At 40.4% G+C, this 23,471-nt stretch overlaps 1 protein-coding gene across 3 annotated transcripts in view; it reads right to left on the bottom strand.

Moving 5' to 3' along the window:
• FSTL4 (follistatin like 4) overlaps nucleotides 1-23,471 on the bottom strand; it is a 1,659,076-nt gene that overhangs the window by 1,297,618 nt on the left and 337,987 nt on the right. For 2 of the 3 annotated variants that reach the window (XM_056516582.1, XM_056516581.1), the window contains exon 1: nucleotides 779-1,170. The exons of the other annotated variant lie outside the window; for it this stretch is intronic. The gene's annotated coding sequence lies outside the window, so the exon portion shown is untranslated. Of the gene's footprint in view, nucleotides 1-778; nucleotides 1,171-23,471 lie in introns of those variants that run through there. 3 annotated transcript variants of the gene reach the window in all.

The following is a 23,471-nucleotide window of genomic DNA, read 5'->3' on the forward strand; positions in this document are numbered from 1 at the left end:
GACAGCCGAAGGCTGTCCGAGCATGCTGGGAGTTGTAGTTTTGCAACAGCTGGAGGCACCCTGGCTAAGAAACACTGCACTATGGCGTACTACTTTGATGAAATGTAAAGGATCTGCTAGAATCTATGTGAATTTTAGGATGCTAATCTTTGAATATAACTAGCCATATATCCCCCTACCCTTCCAATCCTTATTAAATGCAGAATTTGCATACCCTTCGTGAAAAGCCACATTGCCCTAGTATTAGAGATCTGCAGTATTTCATAAACTACAAGACTTGGAATGAATTCATAAAGACTTGGCTCCTTGGAGGCTTCCTGTCCTAACTTAGAAGAGAAGGGGGGGGGGGGGGGGCGCTAGGATCTTATTTTACTAAATGCAAAGTATCAATAGTTTTCCAATAACCTGCATTGAAAGGCACTTGGAATCTGAAGCTCCATCCATGCTATCAGCTTGCACATAAGGCAGTGTTTCCCAACTAGGGTGCCTCCAGCTGTTGCCAAACTACAACTCCCAGTATGCCCGGACGCTGCAGATTCTTTTATTGAATCCAGGGAGAGAGAGACAGCTGGAGATCTCATTCATTTCATCTCCTCCAGAGAGCACCCATGTCCTCCTCACATCCCTGCCTTTCTGTTGCTGAGTTGAAGCTTCCTCCATCTCCCATACTGTACAAGCATTTCCCTCTCAATACTGATACAATGTTGCAGCTGGGGAAACCTGCCGATCTAGCACTTTAGCCCTACATCTGATATTGTAGAATGGAGAAGACACTTACCTGTACTGTACCCCAGAGGAACAAGAGGGGGGTAAAAGATGGGAAAGCCTCTGCAGGGAGAACTATTCACTTTGTAGGAATAAAATCTCCCAGGAAGAGAAGAAGAATCTGCAGAATGGGTTATTTCTTTAGTTGTCTGCTAGAGGACAGTGTGCCAGGAAGAAGGAACCTTAGCAGAGGTCTCAGTGACAATCCAAAGCATAAGAGCTGGAAGTGCTGCTTGCTGCTGCCTGCCCTATTTCTGCTGTCAGGATGTAAGCTCCTTCACGTCACAATGCTATCTGCATATTCCACCCAATAGCTGCTACCTGTGTGTTCAATGCAGGATGAGTAGAAGGATGCTGCTAGCTCTAGTGAGAAGATGACTGCATGGAGTAGAGTGCTGCCTTGTGATCATTGCTGCATACTGACAGCTTCAATGACATTTTCATTCTTTAGAATCCCTATAAGGTCCAGTGTAAATATTGTGATCACATTGATACCTTGTAGTTGTAGAGATACTATGACCTCTGCACAATCTAAGTTACTATATGTTGTGTTATTATGATGATTATAATGTTACTGCACAGAGAACGATGGATTCTAAACACCTTTATTATGCAGGAAGGTGCTAAAGAAGTCTATTTAGTTCAGTAATAATGTGTAATAATGTGAAACTCTGGTTATAGTTGATGCATAACTAAATCTTCAATGTTCTAGCATTATTGTCCCAATAATAATTTCAAGGGTTGTCACTTGTGTCCTATTGTTTATTTCTCTCTGTTACTGGGCAGTTAAAAGGAATATAACATTTTGCACAGGTTATAGGTAAATTACGATTAACAGGTAACATTAGATAGTTGTTAATACGATCCTTAATTTATAATTTAAAGCCGTGCTAATGTAACATCATTGAGACAGCAACTGCATGCCAGGATCATTCAATGTCATCTTAAATGAGGCATTGTCATATTAGGACTAAACAATAAAAAAATCAGGAACTGAATGGCATTTCAATAAAAGTACAGTCATGGCCGTAAATGTTGGCACCCCTGAAATCTTTCATGAAAATGAAGTATTTCTCACAGAAAAGGGTTGCAGTAACACATGTTTTGCTATACACATGTTTATTCCCTTTGTGTGTATCGGAACTTAACCAAAAAAGGGAAGAAAAAAAAGCAAATTGGACATAATGTCACACCAAACTCCAAAAATGGTCTGGACAAAATTATTGGCACCCTTTCAAAATTGTGTAAAAACAAGATTGTTTCAAGCATGTGATGCTTGCCTAAAAAGGAGAGAAGTTCACTTAGTCTTTGCATTGTGTGTCTGTGTGTGCCACACTAAGTATGGACAACAGAAAGAGGAGAAAAGAACTGTCTGAGGACTTAAGAACCAAAATTGTGGAACAATATCAACAATCTCAAGATTGCAAGTCCATCTCCAGAGATCTAGATTTGCCTTTGTCCACAGTGCGCTGCAACATTATCAAGAAGTTTGCAACCCATGGCACTGTAGCTAATCTCCCTGGACAGGGACGGAAGAGAAAAATTGATGAAAGGTGTCAATGCAGGATAATCCGGATGGTGGATAAGCAGCCCCAAACAAGTTCCAAAGATATTCAAGCTGTCCTGCAGGCTCAGGGAGCATCCAGTGTGAGCGCAAACTATCCGTTGACATTTAAATGAAATGAAACGCTATGGCAGGAGACCCAGGAGGACCCCACTGCTGACACAGAGACATTAAAAAGCAAGATTACATTTTGCCAAAATGAACTTGAGTAAGGGTGCTTTCACACCACGTTTTGTACTTACGGTTCCCGAATACGGCTGGGAGGCGGGGCGTAATCGCGGCGCCCGCCCTCAGCCGTATTCGGGATCCGTATTTAATGCATGTCTATGAGCCAACCGGAGTGAACCTCAGCCTTCGGTCGGCTGCGTTTTCGTTCGTAAACGACATGCATTAAATACAGTTCCCGAATACGGCTGAGTGCGGGCGCCGCGATTAAGCCCCGCCCCCCCTCCTCCCAGCCGTATTCGGGAACCATAAGTACAAAACGTGGTGTGAAAGCACCCTAAGCCAAAATCCTTCTGGGAAAACGTCTTGTGGACAGATGAGACCAAGATAGAACTTTTTGGTAAAGCACATCATTCTACTGTTTACTGAAAACAGAATGAGAACTACAAAGAAAAGAACATAGTACCTACAGGGAAATATGGTGGAGGTTCAATGATGTTTTGGGGTTGTTTTGCTGCCTCTGGCACTGGGTGCCTTGAATGTGTGCAAGGCATCATGAAATCTGAGGATTACCAATGGATTTTATGGCGCACTGTACAGCCCAGTGTCAGAAAGCTGGGTTTGCGTACAAGATCTTGGGTTTTCCAGCTGGACAATGATCCCCAAACATACATCAAAAAGCACCCAGAAATGGATGGCAACAAAGAGCTGGAGAGTTCTGAAGTGGCCAGCAATGAGTCCAGATCTAAATCCCATTTAACACCTGTGGAGAGATCTTAAAATTGCTGTTGGGAAAAGGCGCCCTTCCAATAAGAGAGACCTGAAGCAGTTTGCAAAGGAAGAGTGGTCCAACATTCCGGCTGAGAGGTGTAAGAAGCTTATTGATGTTTATAGGAAGTGACTGATTTCAGTTATTTTTTTACCAAAGGGTGTGCAACCAAATATTAAGTTAAGGGTGCCAATAATTTTGTCCAGACCATTTTTGGAGTTTTGTGTGGCATTAAGTCCAATTAGCTTTTTTCCTCCCTTTTTTGGTTTAGTTCCAATACACACAAAGGGAATACACATATGTATAGCAAAACATGTGTTACTACCAACATTTACGGTCATGACTGTATATTATATATTCAAGACCTTATTATATTCATACACAACTTAATTTTTAAAAGCAGATACATAAATGATATGTAGTCGTAAATGTAGGCATATCAAGAAATTATTTTAAGGTCACTTTCTAATATTAAACCTTTGTTTACACCTGTATTGTGAGGATTGTGTATTTTTTGCAATTTTTGTATTTTGAACCTAAATGTTTACATTAACAGCATGATACTATGTTTCTATAAACCTCTGTAATATATCATGTCCATGTTCCCACTTCAGACTATCATTGGTATTCATTTTTGAAGATCCTTTGTACATTTTACGTATGGCAAGTATCAATAGGGCATATTCACAGAGAGATTTTGGCATGGATTCCACATAGATATTATTTCAGCATCAAATTCCACATAAAGCCAGATCTCATAGAAAACAAAACTCTCAAGGATTGACAATCTGGCCATTTTGACATGCAAACAGTTGTTTATGAGGAATAAATGCAAACTTAAGTCTGTCAAAAATGTGATTGGTCATGCTGGATTAGTTTGGCTCTGATCAGCTAAAAAAAAATGGTATATAGCACTATCAACCAAATTTGGCTAATCTTTTGGCACAAAGTTACTATGTTTTTTTTTTATTTTTATTTTTTAAATACATCTGCTAGTTTAGTCATGCATGTTGCTGGCAGCACTGTTTATACAAAAGATCCCATAGGACTTTTCTCAGACATGCAATGGCCACTCAAGTATGGCTAGCTTTAGGTATTTTTACAAAGCAAAAACCTATCTGAAAAAAACCCACAGTTTTTGGTGCTGATTTTGATATTTTTTTTTGCATATTTGCAGGCATTTATTCCAAGCTTACAAGTGAAACAGCTCTGAAAAGTGACATATCACTTCTTTTTTCAGCACAAATTTTTCATCGCTGGTTTTCCATATTGAATTCAATGGGGAATGGAAACCATACATTTTAGGTTTTTTTTCTGTGAGGTATTGCTTGCTTAACTTCTCAATGTCACTTTGGTCTGCTGAAACCTAGGCTAAATGCATGTTTTTTTTCAGTTTTCACCTAAATTAGGTTGGGAACAGATATATTTTTGTTTAAAAAAAATCCCTGCAAAAAGTCCATACTAAGAATTTTCTTTTGACAATCCGGAGGTAGGAAAAATAGCATTTTTTGTTGTTGTGTTCTACATGGCAGTTCTTTCATTCTCTATTATTTAATAGAAATCCTCAAATGTACCACCTAGTTTTTTTTTTTCCTAATTAGAGAAATATACTGAAGCATGTTCTGTTTTTCTAATGTGTTTTTGATTTTTTTAGGGGGCTGTCATCTTCCCTTAACTGTTTTTAACAGCTTTTAGAGATATGTTTCATGGCAGGGCTTATGGAACATAGACAACAACAGACAAGAGCTGTACCATTCAGATGAACTGGAGATGCTACTGAGAATTCTTTGTGATCTTTCCAGAGGTCATTCTATAGGCAGAGGGAAAAATTATCTCTGCTGTGAATGGTGGTCGAGCCAGTGTTATGTCTCTACTGGTGTCACTTTTACTGTACTTCTCCCTGCGTTGAGGAGGGAGGAATTACTGGGAAATTATCTGTACAGAACAGGAAGTCGCAGCTAAGTTTTAGGCCTAGTGACCAGAATGGACACGGCAAAATGTCGTGATTATTTTAAAATATGGATAGTAAAATAAAAAATCTGAAAAAAAATCATTCAAAATATAGTTAACATTCCCTTCAAATTACATGATGAAAAAAATCTTGTAATAAGAAAAATGCAAGGCCAAAAAAATGGCTATAGTAATACACACTATTTAACAAAAATTCCACAAAAACTGCACAATGGACCAGAAAAATGAGGGGGAATTTTCTGTTGCCATTTTCTTACAGGTTAAAAAGATATGTCAAACATACAGTGTGTCTGTTCCTAGCCTTTGGCTAAACTTACACTGGTGAAAAAGCTACATATAAAATAGCACCATATGTATAATGTGAGTTCTCTTATTTAAAAAAAATATATATACAATGTGTTGCAATAGTTTTCATGGTGGGTCCGGTCGGTCCCAGCGGTCGAACCCCCAGCAATCTAAAACTTATCCCCTATCCTTTGGATAGTGGATGTTTTTCCCCATGGTATATCTCCTTTAAATATGGAAACATGGAGTAGTATCTAAACATAATCAAATGGTCTGAATTTAAGACCCATCTGACTATTCAGTAGAAAGCACTGTGAGTCAATTAAACAGAAGGACACAAAACATGTTTTCGATACTAAAACACAAAAGCAGGAAGAAATACATACTTTTGTTAAGGAGGGGATAAGGACTTTTTGAAGTATATAAGTGAGTGACAAGAAAAAAGGAAAATGTGGAATTACAAATATAATTAATGGGGAAAATATCTATTGATGACTGTTGCTGAACATATGGCGGTTGCATTCACAATCATAAAATATGTTTTTTATGACAATACCTCTAGTTTCAAGGGTTCAGTTTGATTGTTTTTAGAGGACAATGTTTTGGGGGAAATTTTTCCATTTCAGTTAAATCGAGGTAATGGATCCAGATTCACTCCAGTGTTTCTGACTCCTACAGATGGTTTCCCAGTCCATTCTAACAGGTGATGCTCCAGATGATTGCATTGTGGCAAATGTTCCCTTCCATAAGAAGGGTAAAAGAGGATAAACTCATGACTATGAGAGGATATCTAAACCATCTTAGAAAATCATTTACTAATGAAGAAAGAGAGGCTAGAGCCATCACACTGTTAGTCTCATGGATTTCACTCATGGCATTTACCTATTCTGTATAATGTTTTATTCAACAGATGTAATATATATGCCGAACACGTTGTGGCCCATCTAGAGCCTTTATGAACAGCTGTTGATAAAACCCAGGACAGGCCGTAATTACTGAAAAAAGCTTTATCCAGAAGGTGGGGAATGCCAGGAGTTTACTTTTGCACAAGAATGTTTTATTTTATATTTTAAACAAGAAAAAAAAGTTGTTTCTTTTTGTTTGTTTTTTTACTGCACAAAGGTGTTCATGCAAGAACAGCATATGAGAAAAGTTACAATGTTTAGAGATAATTCACTTTCACGGCTGCAGGGGAATGGCCAAATTTCACCTGCTCTGAGTGTGCAGCTGACTGCAGAAGGAAAAGGGACATGGAATGCATTTAGCTCAATTGTTTTCTATTAATATTCATAAAAACACTGTTGTCTTTGTCATAAAAGCCTATAAAAGGCTCTTTTTCATCTATTCCATTGGTTTAATAAAAACAGGGATAGGTTACAGCAGAGAGTGTGCAGAAAATACTTGTGTGCATAAAGCCCAGAGTATGCACAGTGTAGAGACAACCCTCACTACTGTTTATGTGTCCACAACAAAGAGTGAATGTACCTACCAATCATATCTGACAAAGCAAAGATCCACAGTACTAAGCCGTGAAGCCATCAATGGCCAATGATTGCTGGTTACACCACACAGTTATACAGGATGTAACAATGCAGAAAAACATGTCTAAATAGTTAACTCCATTTACACAAAGTAGGAAGCCCAGTACAAGCAAGCTCAGAGGGAGTCCCGGAGGTAAATTTATGGCACACCACAGACACCGCCCCAGGGGACTTCATCCTAGCACTAGGATGCAGAGTTTTTCTTGTTTGGTTTCCAAGCCCATTTTGACTTTATTGACCAGGCCAATTTTTGCTTTTTGCACTTTAGTTTTTTCCTCCTCCCCTTCTAAAAATCATAACACTTTAATTTTGTACCTACAGATCCATTTATGGGCTTGTGTTTTGCGTCACCAATTGATCTTTGTAAGTTGATGACTTTGTAATCACATCACTTATTTTATACCAAAATCTGCGACAAAAGTGTTATTGGTGCTCTGCTGCTCTAGTCTGCTGAGGATTCCTGGAGCAACAGAGAACCGATCAGATGTCAAGAAGGTAGGTGAGGGCCCTCCTGACATTCACTCAGCTGATCAGGACATTGCGATTTCGTTGTGATGGTCTTGATTAGCTCCGCTAAGCTGCCAGGATTGTTAACACAACTTTCATTGTGGTGTCTGAAGGGTTAATGCCATTTATTGGCCCAATCGGCAATGCAGGCATTAACCGTGAGTCCTTTCTGCTGATACCAAGCAGGACCTCCTGGGTATGAAGTATGCTCAGCTCGTGAGCACGCTTCACACCCCGGAAACGGGACCAGGGCGTACAGGTACACCCTTGGTCCTTAAGCACCAAAGACTAAGCACATACTAGTTTGTCCTTGGTCCTTAAGTTGTTAAGTGGATATACCAAGGGTGTACCAATTAATACAAAAAGGTTAAAAAAAAGTGCTCAAAAATTCTGGAACTGCCTGATACATGATTCACTTTATTTCTGCTGGCAATACCCTATTGTGGTATTTATGTCAGGAGAAATTTGGGAGCCTATGATTAACCCCTTAGGGACTCAGCAGATTTTTGCTTTTTCCTTCTTCCTTTCTAAAAATCATAATGCTTTAAATTTTGCACCTACAGACCCATATAAGGCTTGTTTTTTGTGACACCAATTGTACTTTGCAATGACACTAATTATTTGTGTGGTGAAATAAAAAAAATACCCTTTTGTAACTTTTGGGGGCTTCCGTTTCTATGCAGTGCAATATTTGGTAAAAATGACACCTTATCTTTATTCTGTAGGGCCATATGGTTACAAGGTTACCCAATTTATGTAGGTTCTATTTTAATACTTAAAAAAACTTATAAACTACATGCACCAAAATTAGTATGTTTAAAATTGGCATTTTTTTATGACCCCTATAACTTTTTTATTTTTCCGTGTACAGGGTGGCATGAGGGCTCATTTTTTGCGCCGTCCTCTGTAGTTTTTATAGGTACGATTTTTGTTTTGATGGGACTTTTTGATTGCTTTTTATTAATATTTTTATGGTATATGAAGTGCACAATTTTGGACTTTGGTAATTTTTTTTACGTGTACGCCATCGACCGTGTGGTTTAACTAACCTAATATTTTAATAGTTCTGACATTTATGCACGCGGTGGTACCACATATGATTATTTTTATTCTTTTGTTACATTATTTTATTTAAAAAATGCAAAAAGGGGAGTGATTAAAATTTTTAATAGGGAAGGGATTAATGAACTTTTATTAAAAAAAATTGTACAATTTTTATTTATTTTTTTAGCCCCCAAAGGGAGCATATACTTATCAGTGCTCTGCCATTGCAAAGCACAGATCAGTGTAACCGGCGCTCTGCTGCTCCTGCCTGCTGCGCAGGCATGGAGTAATAGATCGTCGATTGGACGACGGAGAGGCAGGGGAGGACCCTCCCGTCGTCCGATTAGCTGATCGGGACATCGCGATTTTGTCGCAATAGTCCTGATCAGCTCCGCTGAGCTGCCGGGATTCTTTTACTTTTGTTTTAGACGCCACAATCAACTTTGATCGTGGTGTCTAAAGGATTAATGCCAGGCATCGGCCCGATTGGCCATGCCCGGCATTAGCCTTGGGTCCTGGCTGTGCGTAGCAACCAGGACCCACCGGGTTTAAACCATTCTCTGCTGGTGAGAACGGTTTAAACAGGTACGGGTATGCCTTGAGTCATTAACTCCTTAAGGACCAAGCCCATTTTAACCTTAAGGACCAGGCCAATTTTATTTTTGCATTTTCGTTTTTTCCTCGACTTCTAAAATCCATAACTCCTTTATATTTCCATCTACAGACCCATATAAGGGCTTGTTTTTTGCGTGAACAATTTTACTTTGTAATGAAAGCTCTCATTTTACCATAAAACGTACGGCGAGGAAATTTTAATGAAAACCACAATTTAGCAAATTTTTGAGGGTTTCGTTTTCACATTATACACTTTACGGTAAAAATGACATGTGTTCTTTATTCTGTGGGTCAATATGACTAAAATGATACCCATGGCTAAATACTTTTATATTTTTGTCCCGCTTAAAAAAAATCTAAAACTTTTTGTACAAAATCAGTAATCTAAAATCGCCCTATTTTGACCACCTATAACGTTTTCATTTTTCCATATATAGGGTGGGATGAGGGCTAATTTTTTGCGCCATCATCTGTACTTTTTATCGATACCATGTTTGCATATATAAAACTTTTAGATAATTTTTTATAAATTTTGTTATAAAATGTGACAAAAAAGCAGCATTTTTATTTTTTTTTTACATTTACGCCATTCACCGTACGGGATCATTAACATTATATTTTGATAGTTTGGACATTTACGCATGCAGCGATACCAAATATGTTTATAAAAAAAAAATCTTTAAGCTTTTTGGGGGTAAAATGGGAAAAACAGACAATTTTCATTTTTATTGGGGGAGGGGAGTTTTCACTTTAAAAAAAAAAAACACTTTTACACTTTTTACGTCCCCATAGGGGACTATTTATAACAATCCTTTGATTGCTAATACTGTACAGTGCTATGTATAGGACATAGCACTGATCAGTATTATCGGTGATCTTCTGCTCTGGTCTGCTCGATCTCAGACCAGAGCAGAAGACCCCGGGAGATGCTGGATGATCGGATCGCCGAGGCAGTGCTGCGGGTGATCCGATCATTTATTCAAAGTATCGCACTGCGGCAGATGCCTTGATCTGTATTGATCACGGCATCTGAGGGGTTAATGGCGGACATCCGCGCGATTGCGGATGTCGGCTATTACCAGCGGGTCCCCGGCTGCTAATGTACTTGCCGTTCTGATGCTCGCGGTCATACGTAAATGTATGTCCTGGTGTGCGAAGTCTCGCCAAACCAGGACGTACATTTACGTCCGTGGTCGTTAAAGGGTTAAAGATCGGGGATGCAGAGCTTATGCATACGCCCTGCGTCCCCAAGAGGTTATATATGTGTTTTTATTTAACTAAAATTCGCATGTAACTGTTTAAATATAAATTTAGGTGTGCGCTAGATTTTTTCCATGTGTGCATTTTTCTTGATGCAAATTGCCTGTTTATACAAGGTTGTAGTGTCATGTCAGGAGAGGAAAAGTACAGCAATGAACTCGCTCCTTTTGAGGTTCCCACCCTGCCTTCTTTTTATCGTGGCCTCAACCATGGTGCCGCATCCTGCAAATAAACTGCATGAATTTTTAAAAGGATGTGCAATGGGGAAAAGACATGGATGAATGAACTTAGCACATGCTATGCCACAATCTGTAGCCCCTCAAGGACATGCGCTGCATGTGTAGCAAATAACTTTGCGCACAGTCCCATACATTTATGGCTATGAAGTGAGCACAGGAGCTGTGTTTGCTACATAGCAGGTTATCTCCAGCTGATATCAGCAGCTGGGGACTCACTAATAATGGCAGACATCAGCGATTAAGCTGATGTCCACTATTAACCCCTTAGATGCCATGACCAATGCTGAAATAAAAAAGAGAACAAGGGTGCGCTCCGTAGTGTGACACCAAGGGATAAAATAGGTAACGCACTATGTGAATTGCGCTTACCAAAGGAGGTTGTAATATGTCCAAGCACAGCAATGGATAAAGGTGCAATACAGGGCGGTCTCTGCAGCTACTCCACGCCGATAAAATCAAAATAAAACCAATTTCTCCAAGCAACAGGGCAGGATGAACAGGAGCGCTGAGACCAGGTACAGTGGTCCCTCAACATATGATATTAATTGGTTCCAGTAGAACCATAATATGTTGAAACCAACCATGTCGAGTACATATGTCTAAGTAAAAATGGTAATTGGTTCTGGGGCCTTGGAATCATTGTATGTTGAATACATATCTCTATGGGAAACTGCTAATTGGTTCTGGGATGACCATTGTATGTGGAGTGTATGGGGAGTGTTTAACAAACCAGGGTGCCTCCAGCTGTTGCACAACTACAACTCCCAGCATGCATGTACAGCCATTGACTGTCTGGGCATGCTGGGAGTTATAGTTTTGCAACAGCTGAAGGCACACTGATAGGGAAACATTGATGTATGGGGTGTATAGTGTGTATATGTATTGTATGTGATGTGTGACATCACATACAGTACTGAACAGTTCTTTAAATATCTTCAGGGGGACAGAATGTCCTCCATTACGATCCTGCCGACTACAGCTCTATAGGAAAGGAAGGGGAGGGCAGTCAGCAGCTCATTGGATGCCTGCAGCAAGATGCTGCAGGCTATTGGCTATGGCTGCACTGGGGGGCGGGGCTTACACGGATCTCACAGTGGAAGCCTGCGTGAGTTAGCAGGACAGCATGTGAGTAACAGGAGGCAGAACGGGGCACACGGGGCACATTAACCCCTTAAGGACGCAGGACGTAAATGTACGTCCTGGTGAGGTGGTACTTAACGCACCTCACCAGGACGTACATTTACGGGGACTATTCAAGTGTAAAAAAAAATGTAAAAAAATGTAAAAGTAAAAGTAAAAAAAAAGTGAAAAATCCCCTCCCCAATAAAAAAGTAAAACGGAAGTTTTTTCCTATTTTACCCCCAAAAAGCGTAAAAAACATTTTTATAGACATATTTGGTATCGCCGCGTGCGTAAATGTCCGAACTATTAAAATAAAATGTTAATGATCCCGTACGGTGAACGGCGTGAACGAAAAAAAAAAAGTCCAAAATTCCTACTTTTTTAATACATTTTATTAAAAAAAAATTATAAAAAATGTATTAAAAGTTTTTTATATGCAAATGTGGTATCAAGAAAAAGTACAGATCATGGCGCAAAAAATGAGCCCCCATACCGCCACTTATACGGAAAAATAAAAAAAGTTAGAGGTCATCAAAATAAAGGGATTATAAACGTACTAATTTGGTTAAAAAGTTTGTGATTTTTTTTAAGCGCAACAATAATATAAAAATATATAATAATGTGTATCATTTTAATCGTATTGACCCTCAGAATAAAGAACACACGTCATTTTTACCATAAATTGTACGGCGTGAAAACAAAACCTTCCAAAATTAGCAAAATTGCGTTTTTCGTTTTAATTTCCCCACAAAAATAGTGTTTTTTGGTTGCGCCATACATTTTATGATATAATGAGTGATGGCATTACAAAGGACAACTGGTCTCGCAAAAAACAAGCCCTCATACTAGTCTGTGGATGAAAATATAAAAGAGTTATGATTTTTAGAAGGCGAGGAGGAAAAAATTAAAACGTAAAAATTAAATTGTCTGAGTCCTTAAGGCCAAAATGGGCTGAGTCCTTAAGGGGTTAAACAACTATCTGTCAGTTGCTGAAGTTGTCAGCGCTGTCAGAAAGCTGTTTGTATGATGGCCCCGACACACAGCAGCATCATATGTCGATGCTGCCTTCAACATACCAAGGGGTCTGAGAGGCCATCATATGTTGAAATGATCATATGTCGAGGCCATCATAAGTCGGGGGGAGGGGGGTCACTGTATTAGGGTGAAAAGATTTATTTCCCACAATGCAACGCAGCGTTTCACGGTGACGCGCTTCCTCAGGCATATCAGAGGGTGTTTAACAAAGAGTATATATATAGGAAAAAGGACTTAACCCCATCATGGGAAAAAGTAAAAACTTAACCCTTTCAGGGGAGAAGCCCTTCTTGCCTAGAACATCTAGATACATAGAATTCATGCTATATAGACATACAAATAATATAATTCAAGAATATATTACATATATATATTATATATATATAAAAAATTAGTAAGATTAGTAAAATTAGTAGATTGACCATGGTGCCACACCAACACTTCACAAATATAGATAGCGCCAAACAGATTTAAGGCACTGCTCCCAAATTACAAACATTCCTCTGCATCAGACCTTTTTTCACACACCTTCGTCACCGGGTACTGGTATTGCCACCCAGAGCACCACTCACCGGGTCACTTTCAGGAATCTTGATGCTGCTGCTGCCACCTCCAGGCTGTCTAATTCAGCCACTATATGGTCTCTTCTCATGCTTCAGCCAACTCCAGGCTGTGTCATTCAGCCACTATATGTTCTCCTCATGCTTCAGCCACCTCCAGGCTGTGCCATTCATCCAATATATGGTTTACTGATGCTTCAGCTAACTCCAGTCTGTGTCATTCAGCAACTACATGGTTTAGTGATGCTGCTGGGCCTAGGATATTACCTATTTATGTTTATGGTAGCACTAGGTACCATACATCTTCAATGGAAATTTCAAACTTCATCTTTTATTCTTAGAGCTTGTGAGGCCCTATTGTCTCCTCATCTGCCGCCAACTCCATGCTGTGCCATTAGACACTATATGGTCTCCCCATGCTGCCACAAACTCCAGGCAGTCATTCAGCCACTATATGGTCTCCTCATACTGATGCCACCTCCAGGCTGTCTCATTCAGCCACTATATGGTCTCTTCTCATGCTTCAGCCAACTCCAGGCTGTGCAATTCAGCCACTATATGGTCTCCTCCTACCGATGCCAGCTCCAGGCTCTGTCATTGTGCTGCCATGTTACATGTGACTCCTTGTTAGATTTGGTCCTTTGTACCTATACACCGGGGCCCGGGACACTAAAACTTGGGAGTTAAAAGTTAAATTTCAAAACCTTCAATTTCAATTTAAAAATCTTAAAATTAAATTTAAAAATCATAAATTTCAATCGTCTCCTCATGCTTCTTCCAACTCCAGGCTGTGCCATTCAGACACTTTATGGTCTCCTCATGCCTCAGCCAACTCCAGGCTGTGTCATTCAGGCAATATATGGTTTAATGATGCTGCTGGGCCTGGGTCTGGGAATAAACATTTTGTTATGGTAGCACTAGCTACCCAAAATCTTCATTTTAAATTTCAGAATTCATCTTTTAATCTTAGGGATTGTGAAGCCCTTGTGTCTACTCATGCTGCTGCCAACTCCAGGCTGTGCCATTCAGACACTATATGGTCGCCTCATGCTTCAGCCAATTCCAGGCTGTGTCATTCAGGCAATATTTGGTTTACTGATGCTTCTGGGCCTGGGTCTGGGAATAAAAATTTTGTTATGGTAGCACTAGCTACCCAAAAACATGGGTTAAATTTCAGAATTCATCTTTTAATCTTAGGGATTGTGAAGCCCTTGTGTCTACTCCTGCTGTTGCCAACTCCTGGCTGTGCCATTCGGACACTATATGGTCTACTCATGCTTCAGCCAACTCCAGGCTGTGTCATTCAGGTAATATAGGGTTTTCTGGTGCTGCTGGGCCTGGGTCTTTGTCTAAAAAATGTTTATGGTAGCACAAGCTACCATAAATCTTCAATTTAAATTTCAAAATTCATCTTTTAATCTTAGGGATTGTGAAGCCATAGTGTCTTCTCATGCTGCTGCCAGCCATACTGGATGTGTCATTCAGCCACTATATGGTCTCCTCATGCTTCAGCCTCATCCAAGCTGTGTCATTCAGCCACTATATGGTCTCCTCATGCCGCCAACACCTCCACACGGTGTCATTCATCCACTCTATGGTCTCCTCATGCTGCCCACACCTCCACGCTGTGTCATTCAGCCACTATACGGTCTCCTCATACTGATGCCACCTCCAGGTTCTGTCATTGTGCGATGCCTGTAATCTGCATGTCATACTGAATAACAGTATTATTTCACTACCACAGCACACTCCATATGTGTGTTAGAACATAGAAAAGTGTTCTACACCCCTATTGAGGCTTCCTGTAGGCCAGAAATAGCCATTTTGTAATATAGATTTGCCGCAAATAAATTCATATCAAACCAAATTTTTCCGAAAAAAGTGATATTTATGCATAACACTTTTCTATTTTAAATCGACAGAGCCATGAAGATGTATTGCAAGTAGAAATGATCAAAATACCTTTATCCAGACACTCATTACCGGCTATAGGAAGTGTCTAGAGCCTGTTATTTCTGCTAAAGGAGGCTCAACTAAATATTGATGTGATAATGCTGTTGGGGTGCCCAAATGATGCAGATTGCACATTTTCTGTTAATAGGGTTACTCTGGTGGAAAACAAGCAGAAAAGAAATGTTTTCAAATCATCTGGTGCCAGAAAGTTAAACAGATTTGTAAATTACTTCTTAAGAATTCTTAATTCTTCCAGTACTTATCAGCTGCTGTATGCTCCAGAGAAAATTCTTTCTAGTATGACCACAATGCCCTCTGCTGACATATCTGGCTGACATATACAGTTCTTTTCCATGTCAGGCATCCCCGTTTTTTCCAATATAATATATAATACAAGCCTGGATTTTTCCTACCAATGTGCATAAGCTTACATTTATCAGTGTTGAATTTTATCTGCCACTCCTCAGCCCCAGCCACCAACGTATCCAGATCCTTTTTTAATAGTGCACTGTCCTCTATTGTGTTAACCATTTTTACAGAGCTTAGTATCCTCTGCAAAGATTGCTACTTTACTAGTTCTCATTCGTTCAGAGCATTAACCATTCCCTCTCCAGGGAGAATAGAAAACTGCTCCGAACATCCTAGTGTGTGAATACACACCTAAACAGAAAAATACAAAAACAAATAAACAGACATTACAACCAGACTATGTACCATTATTAACCACCCTCTGATTCCTATCACTGAACAAGGTACTTACTACACCCACTTACACACATTTTCCCACAACCCAGTCCATGCATGTTATAATGTGAGAAGGGGTTAATTAAAAAATATATATAGTTAGTTATTTTATTTTTATTATTCTGTTCACTCCAGCTGAAGTGACCAATAATATTTATTTGATGTATCAAGCTATTTCTGTTATTCTGTTCATAGCTTTGAAAGTGTTGAATTAGGAGCTAATGTGTTTTTCATGAAAAAGAAAAAAGAAAAGGTTTAATGCAGCATATTATAAAAACCATACTATGGGTTCACTGCACTGGCTCCATATGCGGGTTACATTAAATGGAATGTCTGACCAGATTAATGCTTTCTTTAGTACAATCATAGTGTAAAATGCAGCATGACTGTTAAGGATTGATGTATTTGCTCTGTGGAGAAGTGTGAATTAGCATTTACAGACATGATTGATGTCTGCAGCTAACTACCTGTCAGATTTCCTAATGGTAAAACTTGCCATGTAACTCATACATTACCTCACTTGGTACCACTATGTATGAGTGTTACCCCCCAAAACCTGATAAATGATAAGGAGTATGTTGCAGAATAACTTGCTTAAATGTCATCCTACAATGCATTAAACATGGAAGAATCCAGACAATAATCTGTCAAGATCTTACATACTGTGAAAGGACAGCCAAAAGTAATCACTGGCTGGTATTTTACTCAAATAATTTCTGAAGCGTATAGTAGCACATTTCTCTGCCCTCATAAGTGCATACCACATACCTACATCTAAGTAGTGTACAATTTTGTAAGTCTTAATCTGTCAAGGGCCTACATACTGTGAAAGGACAGGCAAAAGTAATCACCAGCTGGTGTTTTACTAAAATACGCTTTTTAAGCATACTGTACCGCACAGTGGAGTGGCAGAGGCCTAAATTCATGAGGCGCAGGCAGAGGTCGCAGCAGAGTAGGGGTGTACTGTACCGCATTTTTCTGCCCTCATAAGTGCATACCACATGCCTACATCTAAGAAGTGTACTATTTTGTAGCTGTTAATCTGTCAAGGGCCTATATACTGTGAAAGGACAGCTAATGGTACACACCTGCTGCTGTTCGAGGCAAATACTGTTTTAAACGAAGTGAAGTGTATTGTGCTTACCTGTTAATCTGTCAAGGGCCTACATACTGTGAAAGGACAGGCAATAGCAATCACCAGCTGGTGTTTTACTAAAATAAGTTTTTTTTAAGCGTACTGTACCGCATTTTTCTGGCCTCATAAGTGCATACCTCATACCTATATCTAAGTAATGTACAATTTTGTACCTTTTAATCTGTCAAGGGCCTACATACTGTGAAAGGACAGCCAAAAGTAATCATTGGCTGGTGTTTTACTCAAATAATTTTTGAAGCGTACTGTAGCGCATTTTTCTGCCCTCATAAGTGCATATCACATGCCTACATCTAAGTAGTGTACAATTTTGTACCTCTTAAAGGAGTACTCAGATGCTAGTTTTTTTAAGGGCAAACTAAGCCTAAAACAAAGTTGTATAACATTGTAAATTACTTACCTTTTCCATATGAATCTTTTCCTGGTCTTCTCCCGCATTTCTTCTCCGACCGGAAGCTGGCTCCTTTTTCTTCAATCCATGATGCTCGACCGCTGCTTCTTAGGCACCGCCGCCATCTTAACCTGATGACTTATCGCTCCCATGAGTCACTGCAGGCTCTGCCGGCCTCCCAGTCCCGAGTCGGCAACTCCCCATCTCAGTAATATATTCATATATTCGCAGAGCTGAGCTGCCATAGGCTCAGCTCTGCAAACGCCTATCTCTGCGCTGCCTTCCAATCAGCGCTTACGTTCTGCGCATGCGCAATCCTCCCTTTAGGCAGGAGCTGGCCGGATGTCAGGAGCGGGCATGCTGGGAGATGTAGTTTTTAGCAGAAACTTCGGGCGGCCATAACAGGAGAAGGGCTGGGCCATTTAAGATGATTGAGGGGTCGTTGAAAAGGTAAGTTAATGGGCTACATTATGACATTTTTTTTTTGGTAGTGCATCAGAGTGCTCCTTTAATCTGTCAAGGGCCTACATACTGTGGAAGGACAGGAAAAAGTAATCACCAGCTGGTGTTTTACTAAAATACTTTTTTTTAAGCGTACTCTAGTGCATTTATCTGCCCTCATAAGTGCATACCACATACGTACATCTTAGTAGTGTACTATTTTGTACATGTTAATCTGTCATGGGCCTATATACTGTGAAAGGACAGCTAATAGTACGCACATGCTGCTGTTCTAGGCAAATACTGTTTTATGCGTAGTGAAGCGTATTGTACTCCCCTGATATACGCAATAAGTATGTTAGGCAGAGTAGTGCTAGGATGTGCACAATGGAGGGGCAGAGGCCTAAATTGATCAGACATAGGCAGAGGTTGCAGAAGAGTAGGGGCTTGTGGCAGCTGGAGTTCCCGGTGTCATCTAGCAGTCTCGACCAGCAACCAAGTAGCCGTGATTGATCAGTTTACTCGGTCATCCACTTCATCCCAAGTGACATCCGACACCCCCAGTCAACAGTCAGTCGGTTCCTCACACTCAACCTTCAATTAGCATGGCCCTCATGCTGCTGCTGCCACCTCAAGGCTCTGTCATTGTGCTGCTCTATGGTCTCCTCATGCTAATGCTACCACTTCCAGGCTCTGTCATTGTGCCACCATATGGTCTCCTCATGCTGATGCTACCACCTCCACGCTGTCATTGTGCAACCATATGGTCTGCTCATGTTGATGCTGCCACCTCCAGGCTCTCTCATTGTGCTGCCATGGATACTTAAAATCATATTTAAGGTACTGGTCCCCAGTTTCAGAAATTCTTCTGCATTAGGGTCATTTTCAGGACTATTGATGCTGATGCTGTCACCTCCAGGCTGTGCCATTCAGCCACTATATGGTCTCATCATGCTTCAGTCAACTCCAGGCTGTGCCATTCAGCCACTATATGGTCTTTTCATGCTGCCACAAACTTCGGGCAGTCATTCAGCCACTATATGTTCTCCTCATACTCATGGCAAATCAAGGCTCTGTCATTGTGCTGCCATGTGACATGTGAATCCTTGTTAAATTTGGTCCTTTGTACCCACAAGCCGGGACCCGGGACACTAAAACCTGGGAGTTAAAATTTCAATTTCAAAATCTTAAATTTCAATGGTCTGCTCATGCTACAGCCAACTCCAGGCTGTGCCACTCAGACACTATATGGTCTCCTCATGCTTCAGCCACCTCCAGGCTGTGCAATTCCTCCAATATATGGTTTACAGATGCTTCAGCCACCTCCAGGCTGTGCCATTCATCCAATATATGGTTTACAGATGCTTCATCCACCTCCAGGTTGTGCCATTCATCCAATAAATGGTTTAACCCCTTAAGGACTCAGGGTTTTTCCGTTTTTGCACTTTCGTTTTTTCCTCCTTACCTTTTAAAAATCATAACCCTTTAAATTTTCCACCTAAAAATCCATATTATGGCTTATTTTTTGCGTCGCCAATTCTACTTTGCAGTGACATTAGTCATTTTACCCAAAAATGCACGGCGAAACGGAAAAAAAAATCATTGTGCAACAAAATCGAAGAAAAAATGCCATTTTGTAAGTTTTGGGGGCTTCCGTTTCTACGCAGTGCATATTTCGGTAAAAATTACACCTTATCATTATTCTGTAGGTCCATACGGTTAAAATGATACCCTACTTATATAGGTTTGATTTTGTCGCACTTCTGGAAAAAATCATAACTACAAGCAGGAAAATTTACACGTTTAAAAATGTCCTCTTCTGACCCCTATAACTTTTATATTTTTCCACGTACAGGGCGGTATCAGGACTCATTTTTTGCGCCGTGATCTGAAGATTTTATCGGTATGATTTTTGTTTTGATCGGACTTTTTGATCACTTTTTATTCATTTTTTAATGGTATAAAAAGTGACCAAAATACGCTTTTTTGGACTTTGGAATTTTTTTGCGCGTACGCCATTGACCATGCGGTTTAATTAATGATATATTTTTATAGTTCGGAAGCGGCGATACCACAGTTTTTTTTACACTTATTTTTTTTATGGGAAAAGGGGGGTGATTCAAACTTTTATTAGGGAAGGGGTTAAATGACCTTTATTAACCCATAGGGACCTATAACACTGCACACACTGATCTCTTATGCTGATCACTGGCGTGTATTAACACGCCTGTGATCAGTGTTATCGGCGCTTGACTGCTCCTGCCTGGATCTCAGGCACGGAGCAGTCATTTGCCGATCCGACACCAAGGAGGCAGGTAAGGGCCCTCCCGGTGTCCTGTCAGCTGTTCGGGACGCCGCAATTTCACCGTGGCGGTCCTGAACTGCCCGACTGAGTAGCCGGGTCACTTTCACTTTCACTTTAGAAGCGGCGGTCAAAGCTGACCTCCTAAAGGGTTAATACCGCACATTGCCGCGATCGGCGATGTGTGGTATTAGCCGCGGGTCCCGGCCGTTTATGAGCGCTGGGACCGACGCGATATGATGCGTGATCGCGGCGCGATCCCGCTTCATATCGCGGGAGCCGGCGCAGGACGTAAATATACGTCCTGCGTCGTTAAGGGGTTAAAGATGCTTCATCCACCTCCAGGTTGTGCCATTCATCCAATATAAGTTTTACTGATGCTTCAGCCACCTCCAGGCTGTGCCATTCATCCAATATATGGTTTATTGATGCTTCAGCCAGCTCCAGTCTGTGTCATTCAGCAACTACATGCTTTAGTGATGCTGCTGGGCCTAGGACATTACCTATATATGTTTATGGTAGCACTAGGTACCATACATCTTCAATGGAAATTTCAAAATTCATTGATTCTTAGAGATTGTGAGGCCCTATTGTTTCCTCATCTGCCGCCAACTCCAGGCTGTGCCATTCAGCCACTATATGGTCTCCTCATGCTGCCACAAACTCCAGGCTGTGCCATTCAACCACTATATGGTATCTTCATGCTGCCACAAACTCCAGGTTGTACCATTAAGCCAATATATGGTCTCCTCATGCTGCCACAAACTCCAGGCTGTGCCCTTCAGCCACTATTTGGTCTCTCCTCATGCTTCAGCCACATCCAGACTGTGCAATTAAGCCACTATATGGTCTCCTCATGCTTTAGCCACATCAAAGTTGTGTGATTCAGCCATTATATGGTCTCCTCATGCTTTCAACACCTCCACGCTGTGTCATTCAGCCACTATATGGTCTCCTCATGCGGCCAACCCCTCCATGCTGTGTCATTCAGCCACTATATGGTTTCTTCATGCGGCCAACACCTCCACGCTGTGTCATTTAGCCACTATATGGTCTTCTCATGCTGCCAACACCTCCACGCTGTGTCATTCAGCCACTGGTCTCCTCATACTGATACCACCTCCAGGCTCTGTCATTGTACTGCCATGTGACTCCTTGTTAGATTTGGTCCTTTGTGCCCACATACCGGAGCCCAGGACACTAAAACTTGGGAGTTAAAATTTCAAGTAAAAAATCCTCAATTTCAAGTTAAAAATCTTAAATTTCTTTGTTGTGGTTCTTCAGTTGCAGAATTAAGTTGTATCATGTTTTCCTGTTCCTCCGATGAGATAATGTCACTGAAACACACAATGCTCATATTGTTATCTAATGATGGATCCTTTTCTTCAGAGAACGTATGTATCATTTTATTATTTTGAATGTGAGGTGGTATTTTGATAATTTCTGATTATAAAGGAATTTTGGAATCTGGGACACAGGTAAAAATAAGTATTTTTAAGCGTACTGTAGCACATTTTTCTGACCCTCATAGTGCATACCACATACCTACATCTAAGTAGTGTATTATTTTGTACATGTTTATCTGTCAAGGGTCTATATAGTGTGAAAGGACAGCCAATAGTACACACCTGCTGCTGTTCTAGACAAATACTGTTTTAAGCATAGTGAAGCGTATTGTACGCCCCTCATATACGTAATAAGTATGTCAGGCAGAGTAGTGAAATTTAAATTTCAAAATACTTAATTTAAATTTCAAAATCTTAAATTTTGATTTCAAATTCTTAAATTTCAATGGTCTCTTCATGCTTCTGCCAACTCCAGGCTGTGCCATTTAGACACTATATGGTCTCCTGATGCTTCAGCCAACTCCAAGCTGTGTCATTCAAACAATATATGGTTTACAGATGCTGCTGGGCCTGGGCCTAAAACTTTTTCATGGTAGCACCAGCTACCCTAAATATTAAAATTAGAAAAATTCATCTTTTAACCCTTAAGGACCAAGCCTATTTTCATGTTAAGGACCAGAGCATTTTTTGCACATCTGACCATTGTGACTTTAAGCATTAATAACTCTGGGATGCTTTTACTTTTCATTCTGAAGGGCTTAAAAACTCTGTATTTTTGTAAAACACCAGCCAGTGATTACTTTTGTCTGTCCTTTCACAGTATGTAGGCCCTTAACTGATTAACAGGTACAAAATAGAACACTACTTAGATGTACGTATGCGGTATGCACTTATGAGGGCAGAAAAATGTGCTGCAATGCCCCTAAAAACTCTGTAATTTTTTTAAAACACCATCAGGTGATTATTTTTGGCTTTACTTTCACAGTATGTAGGCCCTTGACAGATTAACAGGTAAAAAATAGTACAGTACTTAGATGTACGAATGCGGTATGCACTGATGAGGGCAGAAAATTGCGCTACAATACGCCTAAAAACTCAGTATTTTTGTAAAACACCAGCCGGTGAGTACTATTGCTTGGACTTTCACAGCATGTAGGCCCTTGACAGATTAACAGGTACAATATGGTACACTACTTAGATGTAGGTATGTGGTATGCATGTATGAGGGCAAAAAAATGCGCTTCAGCACACTTGGAAAATGTATTTTCATAAAACAACAACCAGTGATTACTTTTCCCTGGCCTTTCACTGTATGTTGGCTTGTTACAGATTAACAGGTACAAAATAAAATGTGCACTACTTAGATGTAGGTACAGTGATCCCTCAACATACGATGGTAATTAGTTCCAAATGAACCATCGTTAGTTGAAACCATCGTATGTTGAGGGATCTGGGCAATGATAAGTATAGGAAGTTATACTCACCTGTCTTGACCTGTCACCTCACCTCCATCGCTGTCGCCACGTCCCCGGGGTGTCCCAGCCACTCCGGACCGTCACTCCTATTGGATCACGATGTGATGATGATGAAGGAGAGCGATGGCTATGTACGGGATCCTGAAGAGGATGGTCTAGAGCGCCGGGGACAGGTGAGTGATCATCAGCACAACACACTGAAGCAGTCTGCGCTGCCGGATAGC

The sequence above is a fragment of the Hyla sarda genome, chromosome 4, assembly GCF_029499605.1.
Source record: "Hyla sarda isolate aHylSar1 chromosome 4, aHylSar1.hap1, whole genome shotgun sequence".
NCBI classification, from domain to species: domain Eukaryota; kingdom Metazoa; phylum Chordata; class Amphibia; order Anura; family Hylidae; genus Hyla; species Hyla sarda.